The sequence below is a fragment of the Girardinichthys multiradiatus genome, chromosome 4 (assembly GCF_021462225.1).
Source record: "Girardinichthys multiradiatus isolate DD_20200921_A chromosome 4, DD_fGirMul_XY1, whole genome shotgun sequence".
Classification (NCBI taxonomy): domain Eukaryota; kingdom Metazoa; phylum Chordata; class Actinopteri; order Cyprinodontiformes; family Goodeidae; genus Girardinichthys; species Girardinichthys multiradiatus.
The window spans coordinates 15,357,474-15,377,549 of NC_061797.1; the positions used below are offsets into that span (position 1 = coordinate 15,357,474).

At 40.9% G+C, this 20,076-nt stretch overlaps 1 protein-coding gene and 1 pseudogene across 3 annotated transcripts in view; one reads left to right on the forward strand and one right to left on the reverse strand.

Annotated features, from left to right (window-relative positions):
* znf609b (zinc finger protein 609b) overlaps positions 1–20,076 on the reverse strand; it is a 112,778-nt gene that overhangs the window by 82,910 nt on the left and 9,792 nt on the right. The window lies entirely within an intron of this gene.
* On the forward strand, positions 5,378–7,359 carry LOC124867134 (annotated as a pseudogene).

Sequence of the window (20,076 nt, forward strand, 5' to 3'; positions counted from 1 at the left end):
TGAATATTTGCTTGAATGAATACAGTAACTGGGTACAGAAAGCTGCATGAAAACAACAGATCAAAGTGAGCTGATTGTGACCATGTGTCTGAAATATTTCCTGCATCTTTTTTGCCATATGCAACATTTTTAGAAGATCCTGAGAAAGAAGAAGAAAAAAATGGAAAGAAAAGTGATGTCTTAGCGGCAATCACACATGCTATTGAGCTGCAGTTTACAGCTGCATTACCACAAACACAGCTCTTCTGTATCATGCTGTACACCTTACTAATGTCACTCTGAGATTCACACGGGAACCCACATTAAAACAAATAAATAAATAAATAAAATCCCAGAGAGCAAAGTGTACCGGAGTCAAATTCCTTGTTTGTATGCACAAACTTGGCAATAAAGCTGATTCTGATATTGCTCATGAAGGACTTGTAAATAATAATGGGGAATCTATTACTTATTGTACATCATCAATATTATTAAACATCACTACTGAAAATCTTTTCTGTAACCATTTCATTTGACACCATACTACATCTAGTGGAATCAAACTAGTAAAAAAAAGTACAATTTTGTAATAAAAATTGTCAAGCATCAACCAACCATTTAGCTTGATTCATTGTTACAAGAACAACCTGAGTTCTCTCGTTTCTTTAATGTAAAACACCTTTTTGTCCCGCACATGCATAGATTTATTTCCAAAAACACTGCTGCTTTCAACAAAATAATCTGCTAGTTAGGGATGGCCAATTATTGAATCCTGTACCGTTATGGTAAGAATGATGAATTCTACATGACGATGTTTACAAACTCCAAAGAACAACAAGTAGTCCTTGGATTGCTACTTTTACAGTTTTCCACAGTTTGTTCCATGAGAGCAGCAATAAACATTGATTTTTTTAATAGGAGATAAAGTTGGACTAAATAATATCACTGGTGTCTTGAGATGGCCTATCCAATAATCTGTAAGCTGTTCTGCAGAGACTTGATATACAAAACACAACATGGAGGAGCACTGAAGAAGAAAAATGTAATTGTTAATCAAAACTGGCTCTCATGTTGAAGTATAAAATCTCTGATTCATTAGAATTTTACTTGTGTTAAATTCAGCCTGGCAAAGGTTGAAATGTCCAAACTCATCCAGAATGAATTCCCACAAGATCTGAAACCCTCTTAACATTGTTACAGTGGGTACAACAAATAAGGGTCACTCTCTAAAAAATAGAAAAGCTTTAATATATTTTAGGTTTGCTGCTATGAAAGAAGAAACCATTTACCAGTTTTGATGTTTTCTGTTAACAAAGTTGAAGCATATTAAAACCCCAACTCTTTAAAGCAGAAGAAGACTGTTCCGTTTCATTTAGCATTACTCAGCTGTCATTAGACCCACATTGCTGCAGGGTCACAGACTGCACCCCCCTCTCCCCTGCAGTGACAGAGGTAAAACTGTTGAACAATCATTTAATCATTGCGCCTGCTTCTTCCTCACAGATGGTTCCCCAAAGGAACAACAGTCAATGGCGGGTTTTGGTGGGCGGAGAGCTGCAGCTGTCCCTGTAAAACTGGCTTAACAGTTGTGAGGTCCAATTTGTCTCACACCTCCACAAAGGATAGGTTGAAACTCTATCGATTGTTGACCCACTGCACAACCTTAGCTAGAACTGCGGTGCAAGCCCTTTTTAAAAAACTCTGCTGAGTAAATGTCCCAGCAAGTGCCTTACTGAGCAAAAGGCATGCAGGCTGCACAAGTCCCAGAGTGTCTGTCCTTTTCTTTTTTTATTTTTACAGATCCAGTTTCACTTTGCTATCTATCAGCAGCCATGTAGGGCTCAATATAACTAAATTAGATGAAGCACAAAGTAGTTGACTGCATGTGACTACCAGATGTCAGTGAACATGTTTAAAGGACTCAAATGCAACCACATAAAGCTACATATATAACAAACAATAAAGCAGCATATGCTTGAAATGAATGTAGATTATTATTGTTTATCATCTACATACAGAAATATACAGTTGTGTTCAAAATAATAGCAGTGTGTTTAAAGATGTGAGTAAGAAAATCCTTACAATAGAATTTATTTCCATGCACTGGGAACCCTGCACATTATACTCTAAACCAAACCATGTAGAAAAATGCATCAACTTTTTAATCACATTACAGAAATGAAGGAAAATGTTTAAACAATAGTAGTGTCTTTACTTTTCTTTACAATCTATAAACTGATTTTTCATTCCTGGGAATCGCTGAACTACTATTTAGTTGTACAACCAGTGTTTCTGAGACCTGTTTCACATCTGTGTTGCATGGAGTCGCCCAACTTCTGGCACCTGTGAACAGGTACTCCAGCCCAGGATGATTTGACAGCATTTTACAATTCCTCTGCTTTTCTTGGTTTTGCATTTTTAAAGTTAAGTTTTTAAAATCGGATTAAGGAATTCAGCTGGCCACTCCATTACTTTGATTTTATTGGTGTGGAACCAAGATGCTGCTCTCTTACTGGTGTGTTTGGGGTCAGTCTGGTTAAAACACCCATTCCAAGACCTTTTACTCTTTAGCATACGGCAACATGACTTCAAGTGTTCTCACAAATAAAAGGCCCGACACCATAGTAAGGGAAACATCCACATATCATGATGCTTGAAGTGGACTGTGGCTGCAGTTCAGTGTTTGAGGGTCGTCTCTCAAACTGCAGCCCTTAAATACAAAAAGAACAATCTTACTGTCAACAGTCCACAAAATGCTTCTCCGTTTCTCTTTAGGCCAGTTGATGTGTTCTGTGGCAGACTGTATCCTCTTCAGCACATCTTTGTTTTAAGGATGGGACTTTACGGGCATGGCGCTGGTGGTGTAGGGGTTAAGCGCGCGACCATGTGCAGAGGCTATCGTCCTTGATGCGGCTGTCCTGGGTTCGGGTCCCGTACCCGGAAACCTTTGCCAAATGTCTCCATGTCTTTTTGCCCTCTTTCCTGCCTACCTAGTGTAGGAAAAATGAAAAATAAAGGCCACTAGAGCCGCAAAAAAAAAAAAAGAAAAAAGAATGGGACTTTGCAGTGGCTTCTTGCTGATAGATTAGCTTCACATTGAAGTTAACGTGAGTCCTCTAACAAGCAGGGGACATCTGACCTTCTTTGATCACCCTGGAGATGATCATTGGCCAGGTCTTTGCCATTCTGGCTATTCTTGGATGCATTTGAATTGTACTCTTTTGTTTTCTTCCCTGTTTCTCTGGTATGTCTTTCCATTTTGAAGCTGTGGAAATCATTTTAGCAGAGCAGCCTATCATTTTCTGCACTTCATTATACGCTTTCCCCTCTCCACTCAACATCCTAATCAAAGTACGCTGTTCAAGGCCTGAAACAACCCATTTTGTTCTGGTTTTCAGAGAGAAATGCATGTACATGTGCTGGCATCATCCTTAAATAAGGGCCACCTGACTGTAGTTGCATTCCCATTGACCATCTAATTGTGCAAATTGTAATTACGAAAAAAAATTTGCCTAATGGAAACAGCAATTTTGAAGAAACTCCTGTTTTTGATAAAGTTTTTGTGCTACGCTGAGGTGGTATTTTTGGCCATATTGAAATTGGTGTATTTCGCAAAACTGCAATGGAAACACTTTTTCCACATCACACGAGTCATGTGATCAACAACCAGATGTTACTACTGGCGAAAGTAACAAAGATGACAGGACGTAGTAGGAGGATGATGTTATCGCGTAATTTTAATCACATTTCTTTTTTAATGGAAACACTACAATTGCAAAATTTTTTCCAACACCAGTAGAATATCGAAAATATTTTGCACATATTTGCAACAGAAACGCAGCTTGCGTCTAGGGATGGGTACCTTTCACGTTTGAACTGATACCCGGTACCTGGGAATCGATAACGGTACTCAACGGTACCAGTTTTCGGTACTTTTGTGTGTTTATGTGAAAATAAATGCTAATTCGTTTAATAATAAAATCTTAAAAATTAGCAATTTAACATATTTATTTCACAATATAGAAATGTTAATGAATATATAAAAACAACCATCAGCTGTGTGTATTGTAACACACAGCTGACTGAGGCTCAGTAGGAAGAGTAGTCGGAAGAGTAGTCGTCTTGCAATCAGAAGGTTGTAGGTTCGATTCCAGCTTCCTCCTGCCATATGTCGATGTGCCCCTGGGCAAGGCACTTAACCTCAAGTTGCCTACCGCTTTGCGTATCGGTGTATGAATGCGTGAGCGTTAGTGAGTGCGATTGGGTGAATGTGGCACTAGTGTAAAGCGCTTTGAGCTGTCTGTATGATTGGAAAAGCGCTATATAAGTTCAGTCCTTTTACCATTTACCATTTACATCTCAGTTCTTTCAAACATTTCTTCAACATGAAAACCCTTAACTGACTACGCAGTGTTTTTTCATAATAAATGCACAAAATAAAACCCAGCCATGTTGCTGGCTGCAGACGACGAGCAGATAACGGATGCAGGATTACTGATTAGAAACATTCTTGTCGCTAGGCTTGCACTCCGCATCAAAAACATTGCAGCGAGTGTAATCTGCATCGTATTTTGAAAAGTGGATCCATATTTTCGAGCACTTTCTAGCAGCCATGCCTTGTTGACGGTACCAGCGGCTACTGACGTCATTACGCTCTTGTGCATACAATGCTGTGTTCATGTCCGGCATGGAAAATCGCCCACTCTTCCATTCCCTAAGTGTCATGATGATGCGTTTAGGTACCAAAACATGGTACCATTTGATTTTACTTGAATTGGTACTCGGTAGTACAGACAGAATTTGGTCAGTACCTATAAAAGAACCCAATTTGGTACCCATCCCTACCTGTGACACCCGTTTCTTCACAGAATGAATGATCTCAGTAACTGAACTCCACCATGCTATTATTTTGTACATGTCTCTTTCAATCAATTATTAAACTACACAGACTCTGGAGCATGCATATAATAAATGTTCGTTCTCTTTCTACATTCGTTTCGGTATCTCACTATGGGACACGCCCCCAGCGCCTGTCCCCCAGAAGCTCTATTACATTACACCAGTCTTGACTGGCAGGCGGAAGTGACGTCCGCTCCCATGGGAGGGACTTCCTCCCAGTATAAAAGCCGACGTCACGTAGGTGATCTTCAGTCTAACACCTCTTCTCGCTCCCAGAAGCACCTCTCAGACGGTCATTACAGTAACTTGAGCTAGCTTAACTCTTCACAGAGCGAGCTAACAACTCGGTCGCCAAGAGCTTCTCAATAAATGTGCTCGACCGTTCTGAGTCCTTCCCAACGCTGGTCTGTTGCCAAACAGCAGCACTGCAACTGGTCACCAAACTAGCTACAACCTTAACGGAGCTTTCGAAGTTGTGTAACTTGCACTCGTTCTCACCATGAACAGAGTCAAACCACCATCTAGAACCTGCACATGTGGCAATCTCATAGCTGGGGCAGATACCCACTCTGTCTGCGCTTCGCGAGCGCAGCTAGCAGTTGTAGCGGAACAGCAAATCCCTCAGCCGGTGTTGCGCAGTGTTTACACGGAAGCACCTTTAGGTCCACTGGCAAACAACACTCAGCTGTGGCGAGCGTGTGGAGCGTCAGATTGGGTGATAAAGACTGTATCCAAGGGATACAGGCTCCAATTTGTGACAGCCCCACCCCGTTTCAAGGGCATAGTACAGTCATCCGCCCGGGGAGAGTCCGCTCGCGTCCTGCAAGAGGAAATAATTTCCCTGCAGCACAAAAGAGCTGTCCGACTGGTACCGCAGGAGCAAAGCAGAGACGGGTTTTACTCCAGATACTTTCTCGAGCCGAAAAGGGGCGGGGGTCTGCGACCGATACTGGATCTGCGGGCACTTAACACGTATCTGAGACGGTATTCGTTCAGGATGCTAACACATGCAGCTCTGATAAAGTTTGTGCATCAAGGAGACTGGTTTGTCTCCATAGACTTGAAAGATGCATATTTCTATATCCCTATATACCCTGCTCACAGAAAATACCTCAGATTTGCGTTTCAGGGAAAGATATACGAGTACCTGGTACTTCCTTTTGGCCTCTCACTGAGCCCACGTGTGTTCGTGAAATGCACTGAGGCAGCCATCGCGCCTCTGAGGGAAAGGGGGATGCGTCTGGCGACGTATATAGACGATTGGCTGATTGCAGTTCAGTCTTTAGAGGAGCTCATGACGCAGCTCTGGGATTCACAATAAACTGGGAAAAGAGCATTTTAACCCCAGTACTTCATTGGCCTGTCCCTGAATTCAGTCGAGTTCAGAGCGCGCCTCTCAGCGGAACGAGTAAAAGCCTTTCAGGCTTGTCCGGCACTCTTTTACAGAGGCACACAGGTGACATTCAGGTTATGCCTCAGACTGCTGGGTCTGCGCTGGCGGTCATCACACTCGGCCGTATACACATGCGCCCCTTTCAAAGGTGGGTGGCATCACTCAGCTTGAGCCCCACACGCCATGCTCACCGCAGCGTCCTGGTTTCTCTCATATGTCCACGCGCGCTGAGCCCGTGGAAGTGCCCCGGTTTTCTCAACACCGGCGTTACCATGGGAACCATCCTGACGAGGAAGGTAATTACCACAGACGCCTCGCTGACAGGTTGGGGAGCCACTCACGAGGGGATGATGGTAAACGGCGTTTGGAGTCCACAAACACAGACAGCTCACATAAATTGTCTGGAACTCCTGGCCGTGATGCTGGCACTGAGACACTTTCTGCCCTTTATCAAAGGGCACCATGTTTTGGTCAGAACGGACAATGCAACAGTGGTTGCTTACATCAACAGACAGGGGGGTCTGCGCTCACGTCATTTACACGAGCTGGCATACAGACTGATAATCTGGACCAGCTCACACTTGCTGTCGCTAAGAGCGACTCACGTGCCAGGGGTAATGAACAGAGGTGCGGATCTGCTGTCAAGGGGCAATCCCCGCTACAAAGAGTGGAAACTCCACAGCGAGGTGATGACCCAGATATGGAAGAGGTACAGCCGAGCGGAGGTCGACCTCTTCGCATCAGGGGAAAACGCTCAGTGTCCGATGTTTTTCTCACTGACAGAGCAACAAGCTCTGCTAGGACTGGATGCGCTAGCGCACAAATGGCCGCCGGTCCTACTGTATGCCTTTCCCCCGCTGGAACTGATCATTCCTACTCTCGCCAGGGTGCGAGAGGGAAAACACTCAATCATTCTGATAGCTCCCCGCTGGCCAGGGAAACACTGGCTAACGGAGATTTTTCAGATGCTACACGGCGAGCCATGGCAGCTTCCCCTCTGCAGAGATCTCCTGACGTAGGCACGCGGAGAAATATTTCACCCGCATCCGGAGCGCATGGCCCTATGGGCCTGGCCTGTGAGGGGTTAAATCTGGCTGCCAGTGAGCTTCACCAGAACGTTATTGACACAATTCAAAATGCAAGGGCCGTTTCCACGCGTAACGTGTATGAGGGTAAATGGCAGGCATTCGTGGGTTGGTGCGCAAAACCTATGGTGAGCGTAATGCAAAGCCCTGTGTCGGACATTTTAACTTTTCTGCAGGCACTGTTGGATAAAGGCTTGGCTTTTTCCACTGTGAAGGTGTACCTGGCTGCTATTTCAGCCTGTCACGTTGGCTTTGGTGACAAAACAGTGGGGCAGCACCCCCTGGTGTGTCAATTCTTGAAAGGTGCACGACGGCTCCGTCCAGTGTCGAGGAGCCTCACTCCTTCATGGGATTTACCTATGGTACTCGATGCGTTGTCACGTGCACCGTTCGAACCGTTGCAGCAGGTTGAGCTCAAAGTGCTTTCCTTTAAAACGGCCTTATTGATTGCTCTGGTCTCTGCTAAGCGTGTGAGTGACATTCAAGTGCTCTCAGTTAACCCGTCCTGCATGCAGTTTCTGGGTGAGTCAAGGGTTTTACTGAAACCTAATCCTGCCTTTATACTTAAGGTTGCTACGGCTCTGCCATGCCGTGCCCTTGAATTAATATCTTTCTACCCACCACCATTCTCCTCTCAGGAGCATGAACGACTGCATACGCTCTGCCCAGTACGAGCTCTGCGGTTATATGTGAAAAAACAGCAGATTTTCGTAAATCAGAGCAGCTGTTTGTGTCGTGGGCTTCATCACATAAAAGAAAACCTCTCACAAAGCAACGTCTTTCGCATTGGGCAGTGGGGGCTATTATTATGGCTTTTGAGAGCAGAGGCCTTGCACCCCCCTGCAGGTCTACGGGCTCATTCCACTCGTGGTGTGGCCTCATCCTGGGCATTGTTCCAGAGTATACTTGTGGAGGACATATGTGAGGCTGTCAACTGGGCAACCCCTCACACCTTCACTAGGTTCTATAAATTGGATGTCACCAGGCCCACACTGGCTCACACGGTTCTGGGTGTGGGTACCACATTGCCATGAATGCAAGATGCATCTGTTGGTCTTCGAGTGAGCTTATCTGGCAATACGGGAGCAGAAATATCCCATAGTGAGATACCGAAACGAATGTTGAAAGAGAACTTTAGGTTAAGGATTTAACCCCGGTTCTCTGAAAAATGTGTGAGGTATCTCACCATATCACCCTCCTTGCAGGGAGCGAGGAAGAGGTGTGCTTATTAAACTGAAGATCACCTACGTGACGTCTGCTTTTATACTGGGAGAAAGTCCCTCCCATGGAAGCGGACGTCACTTCCGCCTGCCAGTCAAGACTGGCGTAATGTAATAGAGCTTCTGGGGGACAGGCGCTGGAGGCGTGTCCCATAGTGAGATACCTCATTCATGTTTCATGGTTTTCTATCGACTCTAACTCACCTACTAGTAAATTATTTACCATGTGGTAATATGATTTCTACTAAGAACAGTGATTGAACTCCTTAGTCTGGTTGTACTGCTATTATCTTGAACCCAACTGTAAACTCTCAACCTAATATCATAACTGATGCTCTAACCATAGGATTGTTTTGCATGATGTTGGGGAAAAACATTTACTGTTAAACATTAAAGCTGAAAATCCCCAGAATATATCACAAGTAATAAAAACAGTTCTATATTTGCTAACAATGCATTATTCGCCTTTCCTTGCTGTGGTAGCTCGTATGATTACAATTACACAAAATCTTACAGTCTCATAAAGGTTAATTTGTCATTGAGGTACAAAGCCACTCATAATTATTATTTATCTGTCTGGTCCCATTACTCCAAATCTTATTGAAAAGGACAGAGAGAAGATTCGCCAAAGTTACTTTGAATTGTTTTGCACAGACGGAGAAGAAATCACATGAGATTTTAATCTCTCTACAATCTCAAATGCATACCCCGCATACTTGTGGTGCTGTGCATCATTATAGCACCAACTGGTCAGATTGTGGGATTTAACAAGGACTGGGACTGAGCCAGCCTCCCACACATTACTGAAACAATAAACCAAAGGGCAAGAGCAAAGAGACGGTTTGTTTATCTTGTATCCACTTCATATTCTTTTAAATTGAGAATGTATAGATTTATTGACTTGGGTCAGGAAAAATAAACACTTTTCAGGCTTACTGTTGGGCCCTCTAACTTATGTTTGAAATGTGATTTTACTTAAGAGACATGGTTATTGGTTGGGAAAAGAAAACCGGTTGATTTTTATGCATAAATAGGGATAATCCTAAAATCCATAAAAAGGGAAAACTCTGCACCAGCCAGTAAAAGTATGACTGGTAGTCAGTACTCTGCACAGATATACATCATTATTTGACAACACGCCGTCTCCCTTCACATCATGTAGCTTAAAATTATTATACAATCAATACCAGTTTATTAGAAAAAAACACCTAGAGAACTGTTTCTGAAGGTTGTCAAAGCCCACACCACTGTTTGAAATATACCAACGCTAAAGCTTTCAGTCCAGGAGGTTGAGTGACTCATCGAAGTACTTGACAAATTTGACATAAATTAGATGCAATGGCTTCGCAGAAAGCATTACAGAGTCCTCACTGCATCTGAGGATGAAGATGACTATCTCCCCTTAAGTTGCTAAGCAGTTAAGCTGGCCGTGTTCCTTGAGGTTGCAGATGTTACATCAGGGTGAAACCATCCTACATAAATCTTTGTAATACGTAAAGCATGTCATTTTTGTGAGACACATTCTAAATGCAACGTGCATCTTAAGTAGTTCATACAAAATGCTTGGTGCCAAGAAAAAAATTCAGTAATGTGTTAATGAAACATCACTGATCTCTGCTTTCTTCCAAACTGCCACAGCAACGATAGCATGGCGTGAAAATATGCCGTCTTCCTTTACCACAAAAGTCAGAAGTCAGATCTGTGACCGACGTCCCACTGAAGTAAACCAGGGCTGCAGCTAACGATTAATCTTAGTAATCGAGTATTCTATCATTTATTCTGATCGAGTAAACAGATAAAACAAACTGGCACATTCTGATTTCTCATTTAACCACTGTAGCCTATTTTATGGAGTAACACAAACACAATAGAGTAAACAAAATTCAAATCCTTTTTTTAAAGAAAATCAACATTTTATAGCTTCAAATGCAATTACACAGCATATGTTTGGTGAACATTTGTAGCAAAGGATGCATCTGCAGCTAAAACAACAAGTTCTAACATCAACATGTCAGAAGCTCAACCCTTTCTGAATTGCTGAACATCAAAACAGTGCTAGCTGCCTAAAAATGATCACAATCAAAAAAAGAGCATAAGGTGTTACTTGCATTCTGGATTTGTAAAGAGATTTTTAACATTAAAAAGCATAATGTTATCCACATAAAATAGAACCCTTGTTGCGTACTTAAGTGCCTGCTCTGGTGTCGCAGCATTGAATTCGTTCTATTATGGAATGCTAATTAAGTTTTGCACTACACGCACCGCGCTTTCTTTTGATCCCACACTTTTGACACTTTCAGCAGTTTTCTTCGCGCTTCTTTTTGCCCCTCACCATCTCCCTCTATAGCTGATGACTGCAGTTGGCATCCCCTTTAGCAGCGTAGGCTATCATATCAAGTGACAGCTTTATGCAACACTAATTACACTTGGTTGGAACATGCGTGCCAAGTAGTTAGGAATTATAGTGCATCGAGTTATTTGAGGAATCATTTCAGTCCCGTTGTGTTTATTGGCCAAGCATTTTATGCATTCAAAAACTGTGGCAACACACTCACTGCCAGAGTGTCTACAGTGCTGTACACAATGAGATACAAACTGTCAGGAATGGAAATGGGTTGTTAATTACTGCCGCTTGCTGTCTTTATACACATGGTAGCCATTTTGGATTCTGAAGTCTGGGTTGGTGAGAAAGTAGGGCTGCACGATATTAGAAAATCTTGCGATGGAAATATTTGGTGCAATGTAGGCCTAGTTTATCGTTTCCTTTCCATCCAATCTGTCCTTCCAACACTCTGTGACCTTTGGCATTTTATGCAATGTCATTTATGTCAGTTGTGAGCATCTCCTGCCATGAGACTCTGTCCAAGAAAAAATAAATATTACATTAAAAAATAAGTTCAAAAGACTCATATTGAAATGACAATATAATTGCAATGTTGTGTGCAACCTTAGTGAGAAACCTTTGGCTTTTCCAATACATGTGTTACATGAGCATCACTGCACTTCTTAACTTCTAAAACACAGTATATAATACTGGCCAAGAACTAAGTGTGGTACTTTTTTGCATCATATATTATATATAAATTTATTATATGTTTCTGTTGGCTGTGATTAAAGAATGAAGGCTGTAAGCGAGTAAAAAATATTGATAAGAAGAAAAAGCAGGGAAGAGGGAAAAGCACAATGAATTATTTTTTTATGAGCCAACACAGATCATCTTTTTCTCTACAGGTCATTTAAAGGGGAACACCATGTCTGGTCGGCTCAGTATCCTCCATGTAATTGGATTGTGTGGTTGAGCAGAATAGAAATGCACCCAGCCAATGCACGTGGTGGAAATCAGAAGTCTGTGGGTTAGCTGTAGTCTTCATTGGTTAATAATTTCAACACCAGAAAAACATCCTGTCAGTTTCTTGCATCACGTTTGCATCAGAGCCACATCCAAAATGCTATTTGTATCTGTATATGTTTCCAGATAATGATCTCATGGGACATATACTTGCTGGTGTGCCACGTAATTTGGATATTTATGCAGAAGTTCCCAAACAGTATAAATACACGAGTGGAGAAGCAGGTATAATCAGACTGCAATGTACATTGCAATCATTTGCAATGTTTACAAGCTTAATTAATGCTGGTCAGTTAATCTCATTTTGCACAGGAGTTGTGCACCAACTGAAACTCTCCTATAATGCACCAGCATATTGACCCCTCTCTCTTTTATAAACACGCAGACACACCAAATCAATACATGATCAAGCCCATAGGGAAGGCTAGAAATGAAGACGCAGCCGTGTTACCGTAAAATACAGGTGGACTGTCAACACAGCGAGTGTCAAAACAACAAGCAACACAGCAAATACAATTCAACACTCAGCCAATTAGTCCCATTGCCTCAGCAGCATTATAAACTTCTTGAAACTTCTAAATAAGTTATAGTGGCAGTCGTCTACCTCTCAGAGCAGCGCTAATGAGGTAGATGTGGGGATGGAGTTAGACAACATCTTGAGGTAACATGTCAGATTATCATCTGTTGGTTTTAGAAGACGCTGCAATTATGCTGTGCACTTAAGTTTCTCCTTTTAATGATCGCCGAGAACAGGAGATGAAAATATGAAAATGGCATGACTAATTAGCCTTTTTAAATTAACTGCTTCCTTTGATAGTTATATCTGCACAGAAAAAGACTTGCTTCCAGGGTTTAGAAAGGCACATTTTTTCTAATATAATCTGTAGTCAAACTGTGATCAATAGTACACATCCCATATTTAAGTAAAATACTATCCTCATATGAACTGTGAGAACATAAAGCACATCTGTTGTCATTTCACCACAGATATGCATTCCACAGGAAAGTACCCTCAACACAATCTTTGAAACATTTTTCAGAAACAAAAACAACAAATCCTAAAGCTAAAATGTGTGTATCGGTTTAACTTGCAAATCTCTCCACCTGAGAGCAGAAATAAATAAGCCAATGGTGGCTTATTTATGTTAACTTCTGCTGCAGCAGATGAAAAGAACATTCACACAGTGGTCAGAGCGTGAAGAAGCCCCAACGTTGAAACACTGACAAGGTGCCAGATTGATTTTTCCTGCGTTCAAAGGCGCCTCGAGCAGAAACAGGAGCGGCTCCATTACCATGCCGAACCATTTCACTTCACGCCGATTTCTGAATTACACAAGCAGTCACTGAGATTCTCAGAACACTTCTAATTATCTGAGCTCTTGCCAGTCTATTATTGAAACACTCTGTTTCGATGCAAGTTGACATGGTAACAGCAGAAAGATCCACGGTGCTGCACCTGATTTTATATGTAGGTAAGCTGAAAAGGAGGCTCACTTAGTGCATGTGGAGTTTAAAGGTTGATTATATATCATTACAGCATCCATCTGTGGTGCTGAGTTCATACGTATTTGTACCTGTCTGCAGAGTGTCTACACACATGAAGATGAAGACATTCACATAGCTTGTGAGGCCTTGTTTTTATGTTCAGAGCAGAACCAAGTAATAGAGTATAATATCAGAGTAGATATTTAAACTGACCCAGATAGGTTTGATTTCTCTGAGCCATTTCAGATCCCACAGTGAGCAGGTAATGATTGGTACTGCTCTCTCTAACCTGTCTATGACAATGAGACTAGCTCGCAGAAAGTTTAAAAAACATCCTCCAGAGGAAAATCATGATGCCTCTACCCTCTTAGTAATCCCAGACATGGTGTATTTAAAGGTCTAATTCTGTATCGCCAGGCAGCACCAGCCTACAACGCTCCCAATGCCCTGGTATGCCTCATTCTGACCCCTTGGGATGCAGTTATACACTAAAGGTTCCAGCTAAGCAGGAGAAATGCTACCGCTTCGAGTATTAGCGCTGCACTTTTGTTTAAACTTTTTGATGGCCAAACCCACACTCGACAATTCTCTCCCCGAGGACCCTGATACGCTGCCGCCATGATAATAAACCATCACACTGTCGCTACAGCAGGTTTGTGCATGCTCAAATCGCTGTGTCTGTGGATGTTTAAGTTGTAGCTAGTCTCCGGTCTGTGTGAACTCACCCCTGCAGAGAGAAAATGAATGGGCGCTAACAGCTCTGTAACGCTATGACAGCCTGAGTTTAGGTAGCACGTTAAAACAAACTGATCTGTAAATTAGCATGTTGTAAACAAAGCCTACAGTCATAACGAACAGCAAAGGGAAATCTACAAAGTAGACTAAAATATGAACAATACTGTTAACTAATTTTTTAATAGTCAGAATATTCACGCTTAAAAAACTGGATGAATCCAAACTGAAAGATGCTAAGGTATTAAATCTTTCAGTATACTTTCAAAAACAAAAGCTACAGGGAACAGACTTGAAGCAGTGTTAACCGCCTGTGCTGCAGGCTGGCCCTTTCAACTCCATTAAGCAAAGACTTCACCATTAAGCCACTTTCTTAGCGTTGTCCACATGCGCAGCTCTATCCATAGGTACTTAATTCAAACTCACGGCAGCATCCGAAATATTCCAATATAAATCTAAGACAGCTTGACCTTTCTCTTCTGTCACAAAGTAGAAAATATATGCACAAAACAAAGTAGGGAGTAGAGAGATGGAGGCAAATCTGGTTCAGCCTGTCCCTGATCTGCTGCAGCTTTTATTTACTGAGAATTCGGAACAGAAAAAAATACATAGGCACTTATCGCTGTTGCCTCAGAAATTTAGTTTGTCTTTTTAAGGATCATGTATTGAAATAATTATACAATCAATAAATCGAGGCTCATTAGTCAAATCTAACCAGTCCAGAGACTGATAAAAGAGTTATGGGAAACACTGGTTTAATTCTAAAAACCCATTTTTGAGAAAAATATCACTAAAAGTCCTGTGATGTAAGATTTAGCCATGTTATTCAGTTACACAGACAAGTCCCATCTCTGTCATTCATATCTGAACCTAACTATTAAAACATAACCGGTGTTGATCATTAACATTTTATCAGTTTATTGGATCATTCTTTAAAATAGCCTCAAATTTAAAATCACTTAGTTTATTGCTTCCAAGCAGGTTTGGCTAATCAGATGTAGGAATTAACAGTGGGCTGGGCTCTGCAGTGCTTGGTAAACCACAAAAGACTCAAACTCTTCCTCACTGTGAAGTATGAGCGTGACCGTCACGCCTGACCGCCTCTAGTTAGCAGGACTTTAGTTTGGCTCCAACACTATTTACTGGAGGCTCTCGATTGTTCATTGCGTGACTGAAGCGTGTTGTTCTGATACCGATAGCCTGACAGACAGTAACTGCAGAAGAGCTTCCCCCACAAACTATTAACCACAAATTTCCCTTTTACCAGAAGCACCAACAATGACCAAAAATATGTTCGTCCTTATCAGAGCGTGCCACATTCAACACTGAACTCAGTCATCAGCCAGGAGAAACAAAAGGGATGAGAATATCTTGTAAATCCAAAGTCAAGATAAATAAATAGCTGCAGCCACTTCATGTTACAAATACTGTTATAAACAGTATATACCCACAGTGATATAAAACTGTTGTTTTTTTTTAGATGAAAACAAGGTAGAAATTTCTGACAAAGAAAAGTCCCAACCAATTGGAGTGAGATAAGAAAAATAAGAACTGCTAAACACTAGGTCCACTCAACCCTTAAGAACCCAGTCTGGATCAGAACCTTCCAAAAACATGGAAACATAATGTTGTGTATATACACACAGTTAGGGTGGGTAATAGTGTCGTTTATCCTCATCAGGGAAAACAATGATTGTGAACAGAATTGTGATTTTTCATGAAATCAAATCGATGTCTGCAAAACCCAAAAACTGACATTAGCATTGGGATTGGTGCTTTTGCCGTTTTTCCACTGTTGGTTCCAGGATCAATCAATGTGTGTGAAAAATGGGCTAGATCCAATTATTGTGTGCTGTTTAGTCGCACAGCTGTAACTAGTAATGAAGCAGCATTTTATATAGCGGTTTATTTTTAGAGCAGTTTTTGTGTTGCTTTGTCTCTGCAGCAAATGTATTGCCAAAAAGGCTAATGAGTTTTTATATGGTTTTTATCTGCACATTTATCAAAACTGCAATAATCACCACAAATCATTGTGAACATTTTGAATTCCATATTGCCTATCCATAATACACAGAAGAAGAAAATGTAGAGCATTAATAAAATAAAAAAGATTTCTACATTATAGTTTACATATTGAGCACCATGTGTGTTTTAAATGCAGTTGCAACACACAACAAAACACAAAACGTTGCACATGCATGATAACGTGCAACAAAAATCCTAACACACCTTTGGATTTCTGAGCTGCTGAAGATGAAGTCTATAAAAGAACCAACGAAATGCAAACAGGCACCATCTGCACCAAGTCTTTTCTTTCAACAAAGTGAAACCACATCTTTTCCCCCTCTTCTATGTTGAAATGTAAAGAAATTCAATATACATCTTAGGGTAGATTAGGTTCCTACGTCCTCTTAGTTCCTTAATAGGAAAGAAGAGTTGTGAAACGACGTCGATTGTGGCGAACAGCAAGTCGGTCTCTTGACAAACAATAATGTGAATGTTTGCAGAGCAGAGAAAGATAAACCCGCATTTTCCGTCCACAGTTTTCTGTAAACTGTTTATTACATGCTGTTGTGGACAGGCAGCCTGCCAAGCAGGATTCCCACAAATTCTCAATGAAACTAAAATACACATTTGCTCATACTGTATCCAGTCAAACTCTTAAGCCAGTTTTCTTCTTGTAGAATACATTCTTAAGTCAGTTATGAGAAATCTGTGATAAAACCATAAAAGCACCAGAGAGAAAACAGCTCCAACAGCTACTGTAGTGTCAAACGTTCATGAAAAGACACCAGGCAACTACTGAGTGATTAATATACTGAACTACTGTTTGTACCATGGCAGCAGCACAGCTGCCATGTGAATGTCTAACTAGAGAAAGGACATGGACAGCCATTAACCCCAAATATCTGCCTGGCTCTCTCCCAGCAGCTGCACAGAGTCAGAGTCACAAAAAAGCTGGGCTTTCAGCAGGATCAACGCTCTGACACTTGAAGTTCCAGCAACAGTGTCACATCTTAAAAAATGACAACATCGGGACAAAGAAATAATTTGGACCTGATTCATCACTGACCAGAACAATTTTTACAGAGCAGTAAATGTCCAAACTGGATTTTTTTCCTTTCATGTTGAGGAGCGTAATTTTTGCAACTGAAATATTGCTCATAAAAAGCGTACAAGCTGGCAATAACAGCTGACAGTAAGTGCCGACATGTGTACACAGTCAATCACGGCTGGCATTTGAAAGGAAGGAAAATGTGCGTCAGACAGCAGAGAATAACGAGCATTTTCTCAGTGATGATTTAAAAAAAATAAATAAGCATTTTTAGTCCCACTCAGGATGCTGATAAAAATCAGACACCTGTATGCACACCTTATGGATTTTTAAAACTTGTTTCATGTAGGTGCACAAGCATCGAAATCTTTCAGTACATTTTACCACCTTCATAAATAATGGAACCAGCTGCTTATGATAAAATAAGGCATGTCATAACACACAATGATCTGTTGAAGATGTGATCTCTTTTTATTCTGAATGCTGCGATAGGAAGTCAAATATTCTAATACAGCTCTCCAGCTGAACTGAATTCAGCTAAACTTTCTTCTGCAACCTCTCTCAAAAAATAAAGAAATGATCTGCACAACTTTGGACAACCAGATGGATGGAAAACATCGAAGCAAAAAAATAAATAAACATACTTTCAGTAACATCCACAAACAGGGCATTTAAAAAAAAAAATACAGTGACATGCCGGTAAACATTTCCTGGAGTCATTAAACCACATTTCCTTACATCACACTTAGGAGAATAAAGAAAATTAGTTTAAAACATCTGTTGCCAGACAGGTATAACACGCAAAACATCAGACAGAACCACCTAAAACCCTGGAAGGTCGACTATGAAATTTGAGAATACCGCAAACATACAAAGTGGCAAAGTGGAACACGACCACTGAACCCACTTTTCAAACCCTGTTGTGTTGCTGGATTTGGAGATTCAGGCAACCTTTTGCAAATGTTATAACCTACAAAAACACAAACAGATACATTGCTGTGATTTAAAATGATTTGGAAGTTTTCCATCAATAATACTTTTTGAAGTTTTGTTAGCCTCTGATGATGCAATTGAGGTCATCAGTTGAGCTGTTGCCTTGCTACTAAATAAAAATGTCCAGTGAACTATTTCGACAGTATTTAACTGCACTTGTCTTTGGCTTCTTGGAGGAAGGAAAAAAACTGTTCTGCTGCACTGTGCTAATGTGATACACATCCGAAGGTATTTTTAGTGAATATAATACACCCTCCTCATCGATAACAAGCTTTAAGACGACGTCAAGAAGGTATTACACATGCTCGTTGACTTTTTAGGAATAGATAAATTTGTATCTTTAGTGGGTTATTCAAATACAGGCTCTGAAAAAAAGATGTCTTATTCAATGTATAAATGCAAGTTCCACAAATGATAAAAATAGAGAAACAAGTAGATTGAAAAGGGTGCTGCTAATTTTGTCCCTTCGCCATTCCGTACCTTTGAAGTTTTCATCATTTCATCCCTGACTTTTCCTGGGAATAAGATGGAGCAGACTACTGCAGGACGTTTTGTACCACACATGCATCACTTTGTACCTCCCCCTAAGATGCTTCATACCTGCTTTGATAACCGACAGTTCAAAGTAATTAGAAAACTTGCTTATATGAAACCTGTTAAAATCCACCAGTAGGTGGTCATAGTTCTTTTTGCTTGAATAAAGGTCATAATCCTGCAGATTTTACAAGGATCAGCTGGTCCACACAGAGACCAGGGCCCGTATTCAACGATTCTCAGAGTCCTCTCAGAGAGCTCCTGTCTTAGCCGAAAAATTCCTCCCATGGACTCCTAGCTTAAGAGTGATTGGTTGTTGCAAAAAAAAAAAAAAAACAACAACAACTGTGTTCCAAGTAATCAATGGAGAGAAATTAACCGATGATTTAGACTGGATTAAGAAAGGTGTAAACCATAATGACAAAATTTAGCAAGACTGAATTAACTGTCACACAGTATCAAAATGTTTGAACGTTGCTTATTTACATGCTTGTCATTATTTTGATTTGCTTATTATGTTCACTTGCCATGCTGGTCGTTTTCATACTGCATCCATTTCATATTGATATTACTATTACAATTCAGCATTTCACTGTGATTGCCTTCTTGCATAATGAGGTTTAGTTTGGTAAAATGACGAAAACAAACCGGAGAACAAAAGGTGGAGAAAACTGAACTGGACAGAAGGAGTAGAAGAGGAAGGCATCACGGTGCGAATAAGCAGGCATTCCCGTGCAGATTGATGCATCGTTCTCTCTGCTTTCAGCACCAGCCAGAATGTGAGCAGCTCTGGTTCCTGCTGGTAGCTGCAGCAATCAGAAGCTAGGGAGGAGATAGCAGCACACCAGAGAGCTTCTCCAGACGGGAAGCGTTGACCATTTAGGTTTAGGCTGCTGACATCATTAGCAAATATTTATCAGCCACATTTACATCTTCATGCTATATAGTATATAGTGCTTAGATTATTGTACTGTATATACTTTTTTTCAATTTTTCAAAATTGATTTTTTAAAGCATTTTACAGTGCGTAAATATTTAAATAATTCTGTAGTATATTGTTTGTAATTTTGTTCACTTTTTATTCATGGTTATTTATAATTGTTTATTTATTTATCCTTCCTAATATTACCTTACTAGAGGTGCAACTTTAATCTGTCCTGCCACTTAAGCTATTTAATTTCGCTCTAGGGGGATTATAAAGTTAATCTTATCTCTATTATTAATTGTATGATTGTTATAGAAGTTTATGAGCTCATTTACTCGACTATAAGGGGGTGGATCCTGTGCGATCAAGCCGGTAGTGATTTAGTAATTCACGGTTGTATGGAGAATATCTCCTTTCTCTTGGTCTT